The 20,072-nt window shown below is 42.6% G+C and overlaps 1 protein-coding gene and 1 long non-coding RNA gene across 13 annotated transcripts in view; one reads left to right on the forward strand and one right to left on the reverse strand.

The window, feature by feature from the left end:
- The window catches only part of SPATA13 (spermatogenesis associated 13), a 162,415-nt gene that overhangs the window by 56,962 nt on the left and 85,381 nt on the right, over nt 1-20,072 (reverse strand). The window contains exons 1-2 of one of the 12 annotated variants that reach the window (XM_053385881.1): nt 9,348-9,362; nt 8,923-9,001 (exon numbers count right to left, since the gene is read on the reverse strand). The exons of 10 other annotated variants lie outside the window; for them this stretch is intronic. The gene's annotated coding sequence lies outside the window, so the exon portion shown is untranslated. Of the gene's footprint in view, nt 1-1,585; nt 1,674-8,922; nt 9,002-9,347; nt 9,363-20,072 lie in introns of those variants that run through there. One more of the 12 variants, XM_053385878.1, reaches the window with a different exon arrangement.
- On the forward strand, nt 1,868-3,256 carry LOC128412671 (uncharacterized). Its single transcript, XR_008330133.1, has 2 exons — nt 1,868-2,420; nt 3,145-3,256. It is a non-coding gene; the product is annotated as an uncharacterized LOC128412671 (long non-coding RNA).

Consider the following 20,072-nt stretch of genomic DNA (forward strand, 5'->3'; position numbering starts at 1 on the left):
GCAATGTACTGTTTAGCTTTTATTGTGTTCACCTTTCAAAACCCTGTGCAATAAATTTTTATTATTCCCCATTTCACAGCGAGAGACTAGAGTCTGACAGACAGTAATTTACCAAAAGGCTATATATCTGTGGTAAAGCAGAAATATACATAAATCTGCTTGAACGGTTCACGCGGGCGACGGGCTGAGAAGGAGCAGAAAATGGTGGCGGCTGTGGCAGTTTCGGAGGGCGGTGCCAAGATGGCGGAGGCTGGGGCCTTGGCCAGAGGAGGGATGGCGGCGGTCAACGGGGCTGGCAACGGCATCAGGGATGGCGTCCCCAAGAGTGAAGGCGAACGGCCAAACCAGAACGAGAAAAGGAAGGAGAAAAGTTCCAAGCGTGGAGGAGGGAGTCGCTTTGAGCCCTATGCCAGCCCTTCGAAAAGATACCGAGCCTTGATTACCAACATCCCCTTTGATGTGAAGTGGCAGTACCTCAAAGATCTAGTCAAAGAGAACGTTGGTGAGGTAACATACATGGAGCTCTTAATGGACGCTGAAGGAAAGTCAAGGGGAGGTGCTGTTGTCGAGTTCAAGATGGAAGAGAGCATGAAGAAGGCTGTGGAGGTTCTCAACAAGCACAGCCTCAGCGGGCAGCCCTTGAAAGTGAAGGAGGATCCTGATGGAGAGCATGTGAGGAGAGCCGTACCGAAGGCCATGGCTGCATTTTTGTGAGAAATCTTCCTTTTGATTTCACGTGGAAAATGCTTAAAGACAAGTTCAATGAGTGTGGCCACGTCATGTATGCAGACATCAAAATGGAGAACGGCAAGTCCAAAGGGTGCGGCGTGGTCCGATTTGAATCCTCGGAAGTCGCCGAAAGAGCCTGCTGTATGATGAACAGGATCCAGCTTCGTGGCAGGGAGACAGACGTACAGATTGACAGGAATGCCTAAATTTTGTTTTTTGGCACAGACGTTTTTAAATATGAAGGGAGAGCGCTTGGGGTTTGTACTTTCTTGTTGGGATTTTTTTAAAAAAATTGGATGTGAAGATGGTAAGACAACTCAGTTGCTTTTTGGAGTAATTTTAGTTCCTTTTTTAAAATAAGATTTGTTTTTTTCCCATTTTACTGTCCTGGGGTTTTGATTTTGAATTGAAACTGTGTTTTAACATGAACAATCTGGTTCTATGTAGTGGCGTCGCATTACACTATGTCTTTGGTAAATAAAGGCCAGTGGCGGGTGGCTATCAAGTCTTGCTCCCACCCTTTCCCTGGTTAGAGAAACTCTTTGGAAAGACTCTCTGAAGAAAGAAGGTAGTGCTGATAACTCTGTATCTGTTTCTCCTATGGGAAATATTCCACCTGGGAACTTCTGTGAATGTCTGAAAAGTTTTTTTTTTAGTTTTTTTTATTGGAAAATGTACAACTAGACCATGAGTCAAACCAAAACCACATGTCTTGTATGAAGTCGATGTCTATATTAAAAGTATTCTCTTGTGGGTTACAAAGGGGAGGGGATCTGCTTCAACTGGCTCAATACCAGTCTTTCACATTATTCCTCTCTGAACAGTAAACTGCCTCCCTTCCCTACAGCTTTCTTACCACTTTTTCATCTTTTCTTCCATTTGCATATTTGCATTTGCTCTGTGCACTTTCACCTAAGTTTCTTCAACAAACTTCAGTATTCTTCTTCTCTCTTTGGGAGCCCATATGTGACGGAGAAAAAATGGGATACCAAACTGACAGTAGGTATGCTAAGAATCACGACCTCTGGATGAATATAATTGATTCAGGGTTTGATACAGTCCTCAAGCTCCAGACGTTTGCAGAAAAATAGGTTTGGGGTCAGAAAATTCCCACTCGGGGAGAAAACTTCAGGACTTTCCCTCAGCACTTGGTTTCACACCACAGCTGAGAATGTCCAGGCCCACTCCCAACATTCTTGAAACAGGTAACAGAGGCCACTTTCACGTCTCCAAGGAGAATGGAATAAAAACAGCCCCAGCTGGTGAGATTCTTCTGGAGTTGATCTGCCACAAAGTTGATTTATGCCTTCCTCACTTCTGCATTTACTTGCAAGGAAGCTACCGAGCCTGCTGTGAAGATCAACAGCTTGGAGTCTGTCCCATAAAATGAAATGAGATGACACTGAGGGGTTGGGGATGAGAAAGAGAATGAAGATGTTTGGATACGGGAGAAGATGGAAAAGGAGACAGGTGGTGAAGTATACTGAATTAGGCAAAATGGAGTGCGGGAACATGACTGTGGGCAAGAGAATTCCTGTGAAAGTGCCTCCTCACATATGGTTTATTAAAGCAAGCTAGCTTCGTGAACCAGAGCACAAAAACGTCTCCTTTCAGTAAAACCACGGATTTGGAACCCATGGCCCTTCAGATATTGACTCCAGCTCCTTGCATCCGCTTTTCCCATCCTTGCAGTAAGCCATAGTTAAGACTAACCACAGTTTGTCTGGGTTTGCGCATAAAGCTAAGCAGCAGCTAGTTAAAAACAGAAATGAAGGCTTCTGATCTCCTTGTCTATGATTTTTTTGCGATTAAAACATTTTTTGCTATGCCCTAATGCAGTCATTAAAAGCAGATATTTTTCATAACCCCATCTCTTAAAGGGCCACCTGTTCAATTCCGGAGGAATGGGTAAATGTGAAAAATGAGTTAATAAGCAGCCTATATGAAATTGCCTGATTGCCCTTTTAATTTGAAAGAAGCGTGTAAAAATAACTTACTAACTCTTTGCTAAAAATCCCCAAATGTTCACTCAATTCACAACATCCATGAACTCAAGGTTAGAAACTAACTTGTCCCCTAAAACTAATGGTTGAAGTGCAATAGAGATTTCATCCTTTATCAGTACCATCCTTCTTCACATTTGCCGAGAGCTTATTGCACCCCACTCTACTTGGCACAGAGCTGCAATTTAGGTTGGGGAACAAAGGCCCTGTGGAGTGACGCAATCTGAGAAACAGGACCTCTGTGTACCAGGTTACCATTATATTCTGTCAGAGCTGCTCTTACCCACCCACCTTCACCCGTGCAGCTGCATGCAACTTAATGGTGGATTCAGCCTTTCAGTCTGGAAGAAAGCTATTTATACCCTCATTGAGCTTGCTTGTGACACTATTATTGTTCTCCCATCCTCAACAGGCATTATTCAGGCAGCATGACATGAAGAAACGGTCCATACTACAGAAGAGCAGTTTCTAATAAATAGATCATTGTGTCTCAAATATAAAGAAAACTTCCTGTTTCTAATTAAGCAGACTGCAACTCTACCTTTCTGTTTTTTGTCTCAACTTATGACTTAATGCTTAAAAAACAGGGAAGAGAAACCATGCATGTAAAAGAAGAAAAGAAACAGATAAATGGAAGTGGTCAAGTTTCTTCAAATTTTAATCTCACAGATTGGTTTTCCATAACCGGGTTTTAAAAGCAATTATGGCTAATAGGTTTCATGCTAAATGAAAAGCATTTTCAGATTATGGGGAATCATGTTACAGATGGAAAAAGATATAAAGAACAATAGTAACTGGCTCTTTCTGATTTTCATGGAGTTTTGGTCTAATCTAACAAAGTTATATTTCTAAGTATTTGTTTTAGTTTTAAACTTGTCCTATCCCAGGATTGGAAACAATGTTCCAAGTGAAGGAAGAGGGGCATATAAGGCAGGTTCCTATCTTGAACGCCCACAGCCTTCCATTCTAAGTGTTCCTCCATACCAGCCTTTGCCAACCTGGTGCTCTCCAGATGTTTGGGACTTCACAAATATTTTTGTAGTCCAAAACATCTGGGGGCACCAGACTGGCAAAAGTTGCACTATACAATGGATGTGTGGAATCATTTTGAAGTTCCCACATTTTGAAGGTGGTTATCTTTTGTCCAGCACATTTATTAGCTTGTATACACACTATATACAATCAGCATGGTCTGGTTGGTCGTTATGAGAACAGGGTGATGGATTAGATGAGCCATTGGCCTGATCCAGTAGGCTCTTCTTATGTTCTTACCTTTACAGCACATTTGAAACATATTCATTGCCTCAATGAATTCTGGGCACTGTAGTTTAGCCCCCAGAGGTACAATTCCCAGAAACCCTTAGCAAACTACAGTGCATAATTCTTTGGGGGAAAGAATGTTTAAAATGTGCTTTAAAGGTATAGCATGTATGTAGCCTTAATTATTATGCTTAACTAACAAATTATTCTCTAAATCAGCCTTTCCCAACCTGACATCCTCCAGGTGCTGTTGCACTACAGCTCCCATCATCCCTGACCTTTAGTCATAATGGTTGGAGCTGATGAGAGTTGCAGTCTGAAAGGGTGCTCAAAATTGCATACAATGTGTGCTTGCTGAAAGATTTGCAGTTTCTTTTCTTGCAATATTGCAGCAAGAGAAGAACATTGCAGCAACACAAGCATTTTGCAACATCATAACTGATCTTGTTGCATGATGCAACAAAAATACCCCAATGAATTTGGCAAGAAGCTGGTTACCTTAGCTGCCTCTGCGGTTGCTATGTTGAAAGGCTCTGGACAATTAGATGTGTACGAAAAGACACAGCAAAAGTTAAATCCCACCAAAATCAAGTGCTTAACTGTGCACTTTGAGTTCCATTTACAGATGCAGGGATATTTTCAACTGGGTTTATATTTCATCTATTTTCCTTAAACTGAGCTTTATCACTGGATGGGGCAGCCCCTGCAGGCAGGGTAGCTCTAGTCATGCATAGTAGCTCCTACCATGTCCATCATCTCTCCCTCTAAGCCTCTTCGGCTTATGCAAAGGTAACAGGAAATGTAAGAGCTTCACACTGCTTGTTGCCCTGTATCTCCATCTGGTGTGAAACAGCTTTTATAGTGCAATCCTGAGCATGTGCTACTCAGAGGTAAGTCCCACAAGTTCAATGAGACTTACTTCCTGGTCAGTGAGCATGGGACTGCAACCTAACAGAGAGATGGACAAGCTGTGACCCTGTATCAGGATCATGCGCTGTCCCCTCAGCATGGAATATGAAAAATAACCTTTTTTGCTCAAGATGCAGAGGAACAGGAAGTGTGACACAGTCACATTAAAGTCTGACAAAGGGAACATTTCCTGTTCCCTTTGCCCCATTTTAACATTCAAAGCCATTCACAACGAGGAAGACTTGAAAATTTCAACCAGTAGTTTCTCTCCTCTGTTATGGAAGTTTCTAACCTTTCAAGTTTCAAGGAATCTTTCCTACCTTGACTTGTCTGTTGAGAAACCCCTTCATGAGGATAGTGGTGCAATGGGGTAATGTTACACTCTTCCACTCTTTCCCAACCTTGGGTCCCCATAAGTTGATTCACGACAACTCCCATGAGTCCCAGTCAGATGACCCCAATATTCAGGAATGATGGGAATTGTAGTCCAACATCATCTGGAAACCCAAGGTTGGGGAAAACTACTCTAGTCTTAAAGTATTACCAGAATACACACACTGGATTTAATGGAGCAGCACTTTAGATGGTAATTAATATGTGTTACTTCACGTAATATGGTTTTACAGGGGGAGGGATCTTCAGATAGTAATGTGTATGACTTAAAAATAAGGTAAGCCAGCACTCTTGCTCATTCTATGGACTTGGGGTGGTATTCAATTAAGTTTTGCTCAGAGCAGAGCCAATGAAAATAATCAACTTAGTCATGCTCATTAATTTCAGTGGGTCTACACTAAGCAAAACTTAGTTGACTACCACCCCAAGTCTGTAGAATGAGCAAGAGTGCTGGCTTACCTTATTTTTAAGTCATGCACATTACTATCTGAAGATTCCCTCCCTCTGTAAAACCGTATTAAGTGAAGTAACACAAGATACCTGTCCCAAAGACCTATCCTGCTGGTACTACTATCTTGGACAGGGACAGCCAACATAGGGCCCTAAATAGGTCATTGCACTACAACACCCTAACCCCAGTTAGCATGGGGTATGGGCAGAGACGATGGGATATGAGGTCCAACAACATCTGGAGGTCACCATTGGGTACCCCTCGTCTAGGGAGTGCACTCAGTTCATGGAAGGCCCAGAACAGGCCTGTTTGACCTCACCATAGCTATGTACATATTGAGCTTGCACCGTATGTGAATCTACACATCAGGGAAGATACATCTCCAGCAACCTTGTCCACCACTCCTCACTGAGGAATCTCTCATGAGCTTCCAAGGAACCTGGTGTTTCCCAGAACAGTGCTGGAAAACCATTATTCCATTCTATGTTCATTAACTATTGTGGTTTTTTTTTAAAAAAAGACTAAAATCTCTTTTGTACAATGATCTGAAATGGTTTAAATGTCAATCTCATTAAAACTCTCTTTGATGTCCCAATGACTAATTCAGCACATATTTCTCAAGCGTTCAACGTGGTTAGATTAATCCCACACTTGCATTTTTTTAAAGGCTTCTCTGCTTAGCTTCTCTAGCTTTGCAGATGCTCCATCTCACGCCTCTTTCTCACAGACTCTACATGGCCAGCCACTGTGCCATGGCTACGCCAATGTTACGTTGCCATAGTAGAGTTGCAACCTTATGCACTCCAAGCAGCAAAGAAGAAAGCAAGACAATGCCAATGTGAAGAAGAAACAATGCAGCAATACTGCCCACCAATCCACACTACTACTAGTTACCATTGTCTACCACTCATGACATTGTCTTCTACTCACACCAAGCAGGGAAGACAGAAATACCTATGTGACATCTAGGTTGCACCATGGTTAAGTATGACGCTTGATGTCAACAGAACCCATTCTATATTTCCTCCCATACACATGGGATGCCCTCAGGAGAAAAGAGTCAATAAGGGCTCACCCTACCACAAGACTCCTGTGTCCTAGGCATTAGGAGAAAAGCAATCACAGGTTCCAGGGCTCTCCTCTGATGGTTCAAATTCCTTGGTATCCCCCTGGGATACCCCTTTAAATGCGGGGATGCAGAATCTTAGACTCAGGGGTCAGATGTGCCTCTGCACACCTCTCTATCAGGCCCTCAAGAGTCTCCCCAGGCCCCACCCCTTACCTTCAGGCCCCACCCCTGCTGTGTCCTCCTTGATTGTTTTTGCCTGACTGGTATATGTTGTTGAACTCTGGTGCTGCCTCTAGCTTGTCTGGATTTATTTATTTTATACTCTACCCTTCTCTCAGTGCAGGGCAGCTCACAGCATAAATTAAGGCAGATACAAACACCACACACACACACACACACACACACACACACAGTATAAATATTAAAACAAATGGTAACCCTATTATAAACAGCACTGAAAACACATTAAAGCATTTAGAAGCGCATGCGCGCACACACAAAGTACAACACCCTCAGAAGACCCTGCTGCAACAGCCAGCTGGTGGCCAAACATATTTGTCTGCTGGCAAAAGGAAAGCAGAGAGGTGGAAGGGAGTTCCACAATCTGGGAGCAGCCACCGAAAAGGTCCTCTCAGATGGAGAGAGGTATATGTATAGGCAACGCAGTGTAGAAAGATAAGCATCACCTACATTGCACCACTCATTTTTATACCTGGCCCCACCCTCCACTACCATGTGGCCCTGTGGACATTTCTGCAACAGAATGTAACCCTTGGGCTGAAAAGCATGTACCACCCCTGCTGGGCAGGGGGTGGGTGGGAGATCTGCCGCCTGGTGGCAAAGCTGAGTGGCAGAGTGCCTCCCCTCTCACCGACTCAGCAGGAGGGGAGGCATTCTGCATAGCTTTGTCACCAGTCCCACTCTGCCCCCAAAGGCTGGGGGAACCAGCAGTAACTCTGGGCAGCGAAACAGGATGCCACTGCTCCGGGAGGGTGACGTCTGCAGCGGCCCCCTCACCCAGCCTCACGGGTGGGCCAGCTCTGAGAATGTGCACAGATGTCTTTTGTAACATTTCACACAATAAGTATATGTTGGTGTCTATGTTTAGGGAACAACCATTTAGCCAGGGGGAGTGGGAGAGAGCCACTTGGACAGGGAAGAGTACACATTACAAAAGCAAGCTCACGGAAGGAAACACATCCAGCCACTTAGCAATGCAGTAGGACAGAGCAATGCAGTGTAAAAGGAGAGGTGTGGATCTGATTCCCGCACAGTCAGTCAGCCTAGAAGGGCTGTGATGATGGAAAGCCCAGTGCCCTCCTCCTCCTATTGCGAGTTTCCCACAGTGAAGACGCTGGACAGCCATCAACAGGACAAAAACACAGCGGACACTGGCACAAGCTTTTATTGAACAGTTTCAGTGTTGAAGGGAGTTCTGACAGCATCCTAGCAACGTGGGGTTGCTACTGGCTATAGGACTCCTGCCACTCTGTGTGACACAACGGGCAGTAGAGCAACAAGTGCAGCTCAGTGCATCCCCATCAAGGGTGCTACTGCTCCTGCTGCATTTCTGTCTGTCATGTGCTTCTGAGAGGCACAGGAGTCCAGGGAGATTTAAAAGGCAGCAACCCCACGTAGGAACACAGGTTTCCCACTGGTTGCTGCTGCTGGAGGCCTGGTGTTCTGCACTGGTAGCAGTAAGAAACATCCTTTCCCCTGTGCGTGTTCAGTGGCTACTTGGTGGCCTGTGGAGAGACAAGACAGACATGGGCGTAGGAACGAATAACGAATAGCTATTGCAACAGATGAATGAGTGGGTGCTCATTTGGCAAATGCATCTTCAAGAAGGAGTGCGATATCTCTGTCTTCTTCTGCTCCAAATTCCCCAGCCCCCATTCTCCTATTGGCACCCCCACCACCACAGCTATCAGTGGGCTAAATGGAATGCTAGTTCTGCTGAGAGCAGACTCACTAAAATTAATGGGCATGACTCACTTAATTCCATTAATTTCAACGGGTCTACAGAGTAGGACTTCATTGGCTACACCTCAGATTTTGGAAATTCAGCTTGCTGGAGGAGACAATATAGCAACTGAGCCAATACTCACCCATGCAATATAATGAGCTGCACTGGTACCCCCTTCTCCAGTGACAGCTTTTTCTGCTCCATGTGCCCTGGCTCTGATCCTGTAAGGAAGAAAGAGTCGTGAGTGATTGGCCAACAATTCCATTAAGAAGAAGGGAGTGCATGGTGTTCACTAGCAATGTGTTCCCCACAACCCAGCCTAATACATGTAAGTTGTATTCCCTGGGTTGTGGCTAGCAGCCCCCTCTCCCATGTCCACACAACACTTATATGCCTTGCGTCCCTTTGAGCAAGAAAGGCTTGTTAAACCAGTGCAGTTTCCCCACATTGCAAGGCAAAGGGTATGGGAGGAGACACTCTGATACATGTCTGAGTGCTTGGCATACTTTAAAGCAAGGAGAGGGAGATGGAAGAAATTCAGGAAACGGGCAAGACCCTCTTGCTTACCTGTATGGAGCAGCCGGTCCTTGCAGTCACTGTTGCGGCAGAATTGCAATTCCATAGGGTATCTGCACCGTGTCCTGTAGCAGTACACCTGCAAGGGTCCTGAGATGTGACAAACATTATCCATCTGCCCCTCCTATATTTGCTGTTGGCCATGGCTGTTTGCACAATTAGCAAAGTGCTCCTTCTTGCAGAGGACTCCCTTCCGCTGGAGTTCTCCATCCAAAGAATTCCTCCTTGTGCACTTTCATAACTGCAGTTCTGCAGACGTGGGGCTTTCTGCTGCGCAGAGTGATACAGCCTCATGACATACAGGCTGATCTGCGATCTGTTGCTGGGAATTATATGTAAACTCCCGGTGCTGTATTTGGCTCCTGAGATGGTTGGAATATTATCCTTTATTGACTGTGATGCAAAAGCAGTATGGGTGGGAGTCACCTAACCAGGCCCAACAGCAGGAGCTTTGATGTGCACAGGTGTTAAGCATGCATGTGTGCATGTGAGCACACCCACTCACCCATTCTCTGCATTGGCAGTAAAAGGCATTTAGCTATGTTTTAACAGGCACAACTGGCACTGTAACCTTTGTTAGGACCTTAATAGCAAGTACTTGTAAAACCTGTTTTCGGACAGAAAGGAAAGCCTGATTCATCTCACTCTAAACGTACAGGTGCTCCCACCCCACCTTTTCAGCTCTATGTGCCACAGGAGTGCTTTACACACGGTGGATCCAACGTTTGCTCCAAGGAAATGAACCAGAGCCATTGAGAAGCAATGCTTGGCAGATTGTGCCTCTTGTCAGATCTGGGTAACTTTTCATAGCACAGACGAGGCTTGTATAAAAAGGCTTTCATTATAAAACAGTGGGAAAAATCTTTTTCACAGACCGTATTGGAAGCATTGCTGCTTTTCCCACGAAAGAGTAGAAGCCCGGCAAATAGGAGAGTAAAAAGTAAGCCATTGTAACAAGCGGCCCCAGATGACAGAGACATTATTCCAAAAGCATCAAACCAATAAAAATATGCTTAATATGTTCAAAAGCGCTTTGCAATTTAGGGGATTAGGTATTACAATTGAGTAGTCAGTCCAGGTAGCAGAACAACACTTCCAGTCTCTTATATTGCAGCTCAACAAATCACACTAAATAGTCGCCTCAGCAGTCTATATTCATAATGCTCTGACATTTGGAATTATGAATGCTACTGAGGAACAGTATGTCTGTAGTCCTAGTAAATTTATGCTTTGGGAAATAATTACATTTCAGCACCATGCTGTAGTCTTTCCAAATGCCTGCTGTACCAAAGTCTAAAGGTAAATGGAACTTAGAGAAAGTTTTACATACCCTCCAGTATATAACACTGTGTTAATTTGCTCTTGCATATAGTTTTACTAATTCCCAGATCCGGGTAGTTGCAGCTATCTTTGCTTGGATGCAGGTGGTTTTAGCTTTCTGGGTTGCAAACTGGTAATCCTAAAAACAAGTTTCCCCCTGTAAAATGTTGCAACCTAGAAACCCAACATGTTCCACATTAAGTAGCATGGGATAAATAGAGAAACACTGATAATGCCACACAGAGTAGTCACTCACATTAGGACTAGTAGTATGTCACAAGTAATTTTTTTTAATGACTTTGCATGATATGCATTCCCTACGACGCACAATCAGGATGAAGGGCAGTATATAACTTTAATAAATAATAAAGATAATAATAGGCAATTTAGCAGTTGGGTTTTTATTCCGCTATGGCAGATTCATGCAGAGAAAAGTTCAACCGGCTACAAAGTAAATTCCTATTCACATGGAGGAAGCCTAAAAGGCCATTAACTGTTAATAACTCATTCTCGAATTGCCCCCCTTAAAAATCAAATTGCCCCCCTGTGGGGTGTGTACCCAATGTTGCCATACAACCACATTTACAATTCATGCTTTATTCATTTAGATGCTAAAATGAGATATGAATGTATTGTCAAAACAACCCATCTATTTACACAAAACAAAAATATTAATATTTAACAATATACAGGGCAAAATATTTTACAATAAGTTGGTTTCCATTAGCTACTGCCATCCCAAATAGATTATTGGCTAATAGGAAAAAGTTGCTTCCTACATACTCATGTATGGAAACTAGTGTTTGCTCTAATCTTACAGTAAAAAGATTGTGACAAGCCTTTCTTTGTTACTAAGAGCCTCCGCTGTTCATACAAACTTCCACCTATATCCTGAGCCGCAGCTCAGCAAATCTAACTTCATATGGATAAAAAGGACTAGTTGGTAGACTAGCCAACTGAAGCTTTAGCCACCCTTTAATTTTCTCTCATTTCCAGCTCCCATCCCTCCCCGCCACACTGAACGCACTTTTTCAATAAAAATCCATCATTTGACATAGCTCATTCCACACTGTACTCTATTTTCATAATTCGTAAGTGGATCCTACAAACATAACTGTGCATAATTTTGCATTCCTACAACAGGTAAGTATTGATTCATTTATTTTATCACATTTGTATGCCACCAATCTACTGAGATCATGGAGATAAACCAAGCATTATCTAGTTTACGCTTGTAAAAATCCAGTGCAACATTAAGTGAAAACATTATCTAAATACCTAAACTCACCCGCCACATCCACCTGCCTCACCGTCACCTAAAGACTATTCTCTACCCCTGGTTTACATGAAGGATGTTTATAAAATTGGTGCAGAGTGTGGAGAAAGTGGATTGAGAGAGGATTTTCTCCCTCTTGTATAGCTCTAATATTGCTGCAACACCAAGCAGCAAAACAATCTTCTTCTAGAGGAGCTTCAGAATAGAAGGAGCACATGAGCACCCCAGTACCACTTCTGGACCGATTAAAGTAAGTGGGGTGGTTGCAATTCACTTTACTGCTTTGTTTTCCTGCAAGTGAAACAGTGCATCTGTTTTTTAAGAACTATTTCGTAATGCTGACTTTTTAAACATTCCAGTCTCCAACTTTCAAATGTGGAATAAGGGAGCAAATTCTGGCAGGACCCAAGTTCCCTTGTCTTAAGTTGGGCACAAAACTGAGAGCACTTTGTGTGGTAATTGTGCTTGTTTCCTGCAGCAAATATCCAAACATCATGGGGAAATATATGCACCTGTTAAATACTCATGGCCAGACATCAGCGACCCTAAAGCAAGAAAGAAATTCAAGCATTTGAGGCAGAGTTGGGAAACCTTTTTCAGCTCAAGGACCACACTCCCTTTTCGGGGCCAGATTCCAACCGTGGGTGGGGCTAGGGGCAAAAGTGGATGATGGAGCAGTGAATATAAGATTTACCTTTGAGCAGGAGGCTAGTTCTTACACACACACACACACACACACACACCCTCTCTATCCTCCATGCAGACAAGCAACAGTCATCATCATCAGAGTTCAAGGACATATTCCAACCAGGCAAAAGCACTCACAGGGGATGTGACACAAGGCCGGAGAGCGGTGTGGCATGGGAAGAGTCGCTAGGGACAGATAGAGAAGGCTAGAAGACCACATTTGGGCCACTAAACTGAGGTCCCCTTCCCCTGATTTAAGGACGGTCATTCACACTCTACATGTGCATTGTAAGAAATACCACACTGGTATTTATCCCTGTAGCAGATACTACCGCTGCATGAAATAACAGTTGATTTGCTTTGTGTGTTTTTTTAAGGCATGAAGTTATTATCATGGTGACTCCTGTGCAAATTTTAAAAGATGTCAGTTTAGAAGACATTGGACAAGTACAGTGGTACCTCTGGATGCGAACGGGATCCGTTCCGGAGCCCCGTTCTCATCCTGAAGCGAACGCAACCCGCATCCACGCTTCTGCGCGGGTCATGATTCACCACTTCCACGCATGCGCGTGACGTCATTATGAGCATCTGCGCATGCGTGAGCGGTGAAACCCAGAAATAACACGCTCCATTACTTCTGGGTCACCGCGGAGCGCAACCCAAAAATATTCATCCTGAAGCATATTTAACCTGAGGTATGACTGTACAGTGGTACCTTGGGTTACAAACACTTCAGGTTACAGACGCTTTAGGTTACAAACTCTGCTAACCCAGAAATAGTACTTCAGGTTAAGAACTTTGCTTCAGGATGAGAACAGAAATTGCACGGTGGCGGCGCAGCGGCAGCAGGAGGCCCCATTAGCTAAAGTGGTACCTCAGGTTAAGAACAGTTTCTTAACCCGAGGTACCACTGTAATGAGTGAACTTGCATTAAACCAGTCCTCAGTTCAATCCACACATACACTTTTTCACAACATTAAAGGAAATGAATTTGGGGGGCTGCTACTGCCATTTTTCCTCCTTAGAATTGGATGTGAGCTTTTAAGAGCTACCAACTGGGCATCATTTAGCAGAAGCTCTCCCCATCACTGCATACCCATGCTGGGGGAAAGATTCATCAGTAGGAATTATCATGCGGCTGTCAAAAGGCAAAAGAGCCTTCTCCATACCAGGTGAGCAATTATATATTGCACATGATATTGTTGGATCAGGTACATGCACTCAACACACACGTGTGGAGAATCCCAGGCTCAGAGTCAAAATGTGGCCCTCTAGGGCTTTCTGTCTGGCCCCTGGGACTCATCCCAGGACACACTGCTTTCCAGACCAAGCCCCCTCTCCCCATGCTGCAGTGGCCCAGCACTATATCCTCCCTGAGTGCTTTTGCCGGCTGGAATATGTCCTTGCCCTGTGGTTCTGCCTCTTGCTTGGCTGGCTGGAGGACAGATAGATGCATGTGGGAAGTGACAGTGTATGCAGGAACCTCTGACTTTTGCACAACACAACCAGAGCATCCAGGAAGCTGAAACTTGGCATATATGAAGCCGTTCCGCACACATAGCCCAAGAGACGCCTATTGCCAGGAAAGCCTGAAAGGGAGACATTTGCAAGCCTCTCCCTAGAAACAGGGGCAAGAATGGTAACTCCAAAGCACACACCCCCACCCGAAAGCAGAACTTTGGCACATGCATAGCTAAAAAACAAAACAAAACCCAAAACCCACTCTGCTAGAAAAAGTAAAAAATAAAGAAAGAAATTAAAACAGAATGACTGAGAAGAAAATAGTAAAGCTCTGAAAGTCATTAAGTTATGCTCTACATAACATTTTTTAAATCTTCAAGACAGCAGTAGAGTGAAAGTCTACTGATTTCCTCAGGACATGGAAGTATCTCACAGCTGCAAAATGAACCCTTCTCCACTGGGAGCAGAAATTTTGTTTTGTTTGGCTTCTGATCATTAAATGCTCGCCGTTGCCTGGGTGTTCGCTGGCTGAAACTTACAAGGTGATGAGGACACAGGAGTCGAGAGCCTGTTGTTTCTAGCAGTAGCCCTGCATAAATGTGAAACCTGAGTTAATGCGTAACACATTAGTGCAAACCAGTGTATTAGATCACCAAGTTAAATATATACTTACAAAATCGCAACATCCAAAACAAACAAAGGCGAAGCCCAGCATAATTTAGGATTCTATTTCATAAATTATTATTTTTACGCTAGTATCACATACGAAAGGACAGAACACATTGTTGTACACATTAAATTAAATCCACAGGAAAGGAGGGGGTGAACCAACCAATTCATTTAATTAAAGGGATTTGTTGCCTCCAGATGCCTAGTTAAATATTATGCAAGTTGTGAGTGGCTCAGGCAGGGATGGAATTATCTACTAATTATGAAGAGCTACATAGAGAATATAAGAAGCTGCCTTCTAGACTACTTGTCCACCTAACCCAGTAAAGCCTACTCAGACTGGGAATGGCTTTCTAGGATCTTAGGCAGAAAAGTATTTCCCACAACTTGCTACCGTATCCTTTTATCTGGAAATACTAGAGATTGAACCTTGGACCTTCTCCACTTGCGCTCTGGCATTGTTGCTGTAGGAGTGTGAATGAGCTGGTAAAATTGCTTAGTTGGATAGGAATTACAAGAGATCCTAGCCAGGTCCATTTTCAGTCAACCCTTCCAAAAGAACTCCACAGACACCTGAGAATTAAGGCCACCCAACTACTAGACCAGTTTGAATGGGCCAACCAGTCTCTTAAGTGATGATGGGGGAAACAGTAGTACCCAAACAAACTGAGGAGACATTGCCTTGCCTCTTGCTACCTTTTCTCGTGGTTGTGTGACAAATCACCTTAGCGAAGATTCTAACTGGGGAGAATGTTTTAGCATGAGACCACTAGAGATTTTGTTGCTGTTGCTTTGATGGGTTGTTTTCTATCTACAGTTGGAACAAAGTACTAAGTCTTCCATTAACAACCTAAGGAGCCAGAATACCAAAGGACAACTCCGATGTTGAAGTGGTTGGTTTCCTCTACAAAGGGTTGACTTCTCTCTGGGACATGCAGATTAAGGAGGTGAAACGATGCAATATATTTCCTAAAGCAGATGGGAATCGGTTCCACAAACTCATTCATTCGATGAAGAAATAAATATAGAAGTTTAACTTCTAAGTGGAGAAATAGCCTTTGTTAGGATTTCATTAGATAATGAAATGGCATCAAGATAACACTCCAAGCATTGATTAAATACTGACATTTACTGAATCCAGGAATTTAGGATGTCTAGCATCCACAAACTCATGGCACTATGTTCTACTTCCACTTCTGAATATCAGTTCCTGAAAACCGCAGGATGGGAAAGTGCTGTTATGCTCAGATGCTGAATTAGATGGGACCTGACCCAGCAGGCTCTTCTTGTGTGGTAACTGCATCTTTCATCCTGACAAACAAGTCTTCTTTGAGGGCAATGATTTTATATGGTCTTTTTATTTCAACAAGACAACTGTCCTACAGTTTCAGTTCTCAATATTAGAACACTTACTTCCTAACAGAATCACAGACTTTGGTTTTCTTGTGGTGCATGATAGTATGGTTTATGGAATGGTAGCATGGCTAGGGAATGGTAAACGCAGTTTATTTTTATAGGTTTGGACCTGTTACGGCTCATGGTTTTGACAAATAAATGCTTACAAAAGGAATGGGACCTGACGATCCTTGTTCTCCAATACTCCAACACCTATTTGCTCCTCTCTGCCTGGCTTGCAACTGCTTACATGTGCTATTTTCATTTTTCCTAGATACATCTGATTATGTGCAATGTGCTGCTCTCCCATTTTTAATAACATCCTTTATCTTCTCATCTTAACAGCTGTGGGATTTAACTGCTGAGACAGATGAAAGATAAACACTTGGGGGATGCTGCAGAAATATTTAGGCAAGGTAGCAAAGTACTGCCCCTCCAAGGACTTTAAAAGAAGGCTAAAATCCTAATTGGAATAGCTTTAACTACGAAACCCTCTACTCCTCAAATTTACTGGGAAATTTTTTTAATTAAGACAACAACTTGTAATAACAACAAATGTTCTTGTCACATATTCTGTATGACAACAAACAGTTGTGGAGAGCTAAGCCTAGCCTTCCCTTTTATAAACAGAGTAGTCTAGCGGTATCTGATAGCACTACTTAGATGACTGAGTGAGGAAGGCAAGACTTTGGCCCACTGTTGTGGAGCCTTGTCTTAACAAAAGGCTCTCTATCTATTACATGCCACCAAGAGACCAATTTGAGGCTCTCTGTGGACAAAGTAGTGTCTGATAACAGCCTACAAAAAGAATATTTCTTCTCAGAAGTACCTGCAAACACAGTACTGACAATCCTCTTTGGGAGCTAGCCCAGGTTGGGGTGTGTCCAAAAGAGTCTTAGACACTGGTTTGAACAAAAAAGGTTTGTCTGGTTTTAAAAGACATACATTTAAAGCACAGACATCCTGCAAAGAACATGGGAACTCTAGTTTACTTCTCAAAGCTACAATTCCCAGCACCTTTAGCAAACTACAGCCCCCACAATTCTTGGAGGAGGGGGGAATAATGTGCTTTAAATGTATGGTGTGTAGGTAGTCTGGTGCAGTGCTGTTTTTACTAGTATGGTTTTAATAGATTTTATATATGTATGTAGTTTTATTCTACATACATATATAAAAACATGCTTAATTGTTTTTAATGAATTTTTTCTAGGTTTTTAGCAGTTCTTGAGTCCCATCTGAGAAAAAAGGTAAATAATAATAATAATAATAATAATAATAATAATAATAATAGCAGCCCAATACTAAACACTGAAGGGGAAGTATTGTAGTTACATTCACATTTATGCTTAACTTTAATCATAAACTGTTTAAGAGTACTTGTCACAACAAATGAGCAAAGTTCAGTAGATGTTACATACGTTTGTATGTCTGTATCCTTAAGAAGTAAAAAATATTCCTTCTTTGCTGTGTGCAAACATTTTTGGGGACTTAAGAGTTTTCTCATAAAGCTACAACAGTAGCCTCAGGAATAAGATCTGAAAATTTTCTCAGTAGAGATCAGTTCACAACACTGCACACAGCTGTCAAACATAGTATTCTATTACAGTAGTAAGGTTGGCACCCTCTTATAACCCTTCATTAGTTTGCACCTTAAAATCCATAGAAAGGTTCCCCCTTTAATTAACACCACCATTATTCTGGAAGCTAGAATGTGGCTCAATGGAAAGAACTAATGCTCCATGATATTGGGTTTCTCACTGGTAGCCCTTGGCCCTCTGAGGCCAATTTAACTAATAGCCTAATAATTATTTACTCAAGTAAGCATTAACCACCTTATGTCATGGTGCTTCTAAACAGCAAGAAAGCAAGCACTCTTTCTATGCACTCTTTTCTATGCTGGGAAAGATGACCAGTTGCTTTTTCTATCACAGCATGGAATAAGCTTGCAGTTTCTGCGGAACTCAATTATACAGAGACAGAGGACAGATGACAGACACCCTCCTAGGCTCTGGTGGGGAACACATGTCACCCACCCACCAGGTGTTCCTGGACTCAAACTCCCACCATCCATGACTATTTGCCTTGTTGGCTGGGACTGATGCAAGCTGGAGTCCAGTAATACCTGGAGGGTCATAAGTTCCCCATCCCTGACCCAGTCTACTCTTCGATCTCACTCCTATATGTGAAATTTGCTGATACTGCCTGCCTGCCTGGTCATCCAAGGCCACTTCTCAGGCAGTTTTGTGTCTGATGGGTCACTACTACCATTCTCTGTTGGCAGCTGAAGCACAAGACACCAGTTTCTACAGTTTCTTGACAGGTCTCTGCAAATAAAAGGCAATCTGCACATGCTCAGAGGCACTTTTGTCTTTTTGAAAGCTTGTTTATCTATTGCAAAGGAATTTTACACATGCTCTGAAGCATTCCATCTTAGATGCCAATATTTTTGTAAACAAAAGGTGGCAATCCCACACAGGTGACAAGTTTACAGAAGTCAGGATGACTCTTTTGTCAATAGTATGTGCTGTTGGGAGAAGAAGGGACTCCCAAATCATATCTGGCATGCTTCTAGAAAGGACTGGATTCTGGAGTTTTCTGGGAGACCGTAGTAATTAGCATGATTAACATTGCTCTTCGTTACTTCTCTAATAGTGAGCACTTCAAATACCTGAACAATATTGATGTAGTTTCCTATATCCTATATAAGTTTCAGTAAGCTCTAGAAACCTGTGGGACTAAACTGAAAATGGAAGATATCTGCTGCAGAATTTGGGTCATCATATACAATGCAAAACTCCGCTTATGCAAAACTGCAGAAAATCTGTTTATGCATCAGTTCCAGGAAAATTATGCTTACCTTGAGGTCACATTGCAAGATTTGCAGAAGCTATTGTTTTTCCTCCCTAGTCAAAACAGAACTTTCAAGGCAATACTGTGCTCTCATCAAGCGAGGCATGTAATACTTGGTAATGATGCACGTATTTTCCTCCCTAAACTGGTGCTGCTTGCCAGCAAGAATAACTTCGTGCCGATAAGGTGGCACTTTTTGTATTGCACAGACCATCTGTTCCAATCTGCCTTTCATTAACACTCATACTAACTTGTAAGCGGCATATCATTCGGTGATAGACAATCTTTCTTAACTACAATGGAACTCATTAAGGGAGCTCTGGCTAATGCAAACACCTTTCGGGAAGTATACATGTGCAGAAGAGTAGTATTTTTGTACATTAAGCAGTGTCAAACCTCTGCACGTTCCTAAAACAAACCTATTATCTTCATCTTTTAGTATTTAAAAATAAAGCTGTCCATCAAAGAAAGATCATCTAGTTGTTCAGGCATCTCGCCTTTTAGGCTACAGTTCTATTTTTTGCACAAATTTTATGGGAGTAAGCTCCATTTTGTCACAGTGCTGCGTCAACATGCATAGGTTTGTACTGTTAATCAAGGTTTGAAGCCCTAATTTAAAGACATTCACACTTTAAAAGTCCTCACTTGGATACAATTCAATGACTACTAGCCATGATGGTTATGTTTTACCTTTTTGGAGAAAAGTACTAAGATGCATAAAAATTGTTTTGGGGGGGAAATATAAATATTTTCAGAGGATAACATTGTTTTAAACTATATATCAACTATATGGGGTTTGACCACAGTTCAACGGAAATAGACTCTCTGCGCCCTTACTTCTGCTAAAAGACTGATATTAATTCACTTGAAATATAATACCATGGTCCCCTTTGATTAATGAATAGAAGACATGACAACTCAACATACAACAGATTGCTTTTAGACACAGATTGTGTATGGATAAATATAATTATATTTGGAATCTATTTACAAAAAGTATAATGTCTTGTTAATACTTTTACATTTAATGGAAAACTGCTGATTGCTTATATACCCAT

The sequence above is a fragment of the Podarcis raffonei genome, chromosome 4, assembly GCF_027172205.1.
Source record: "Podarcis raffonei isolate rPodRaf1 chromosome 4, rPodRaf1.pri, whole genome shotgun sequence".
NCBI classification, from domain to species: Eukaryota; Metazoa; Chordata; class Lepidosauria; order Squamata; family Lacertidae; genus Podarcis; species Podarcis raffonei.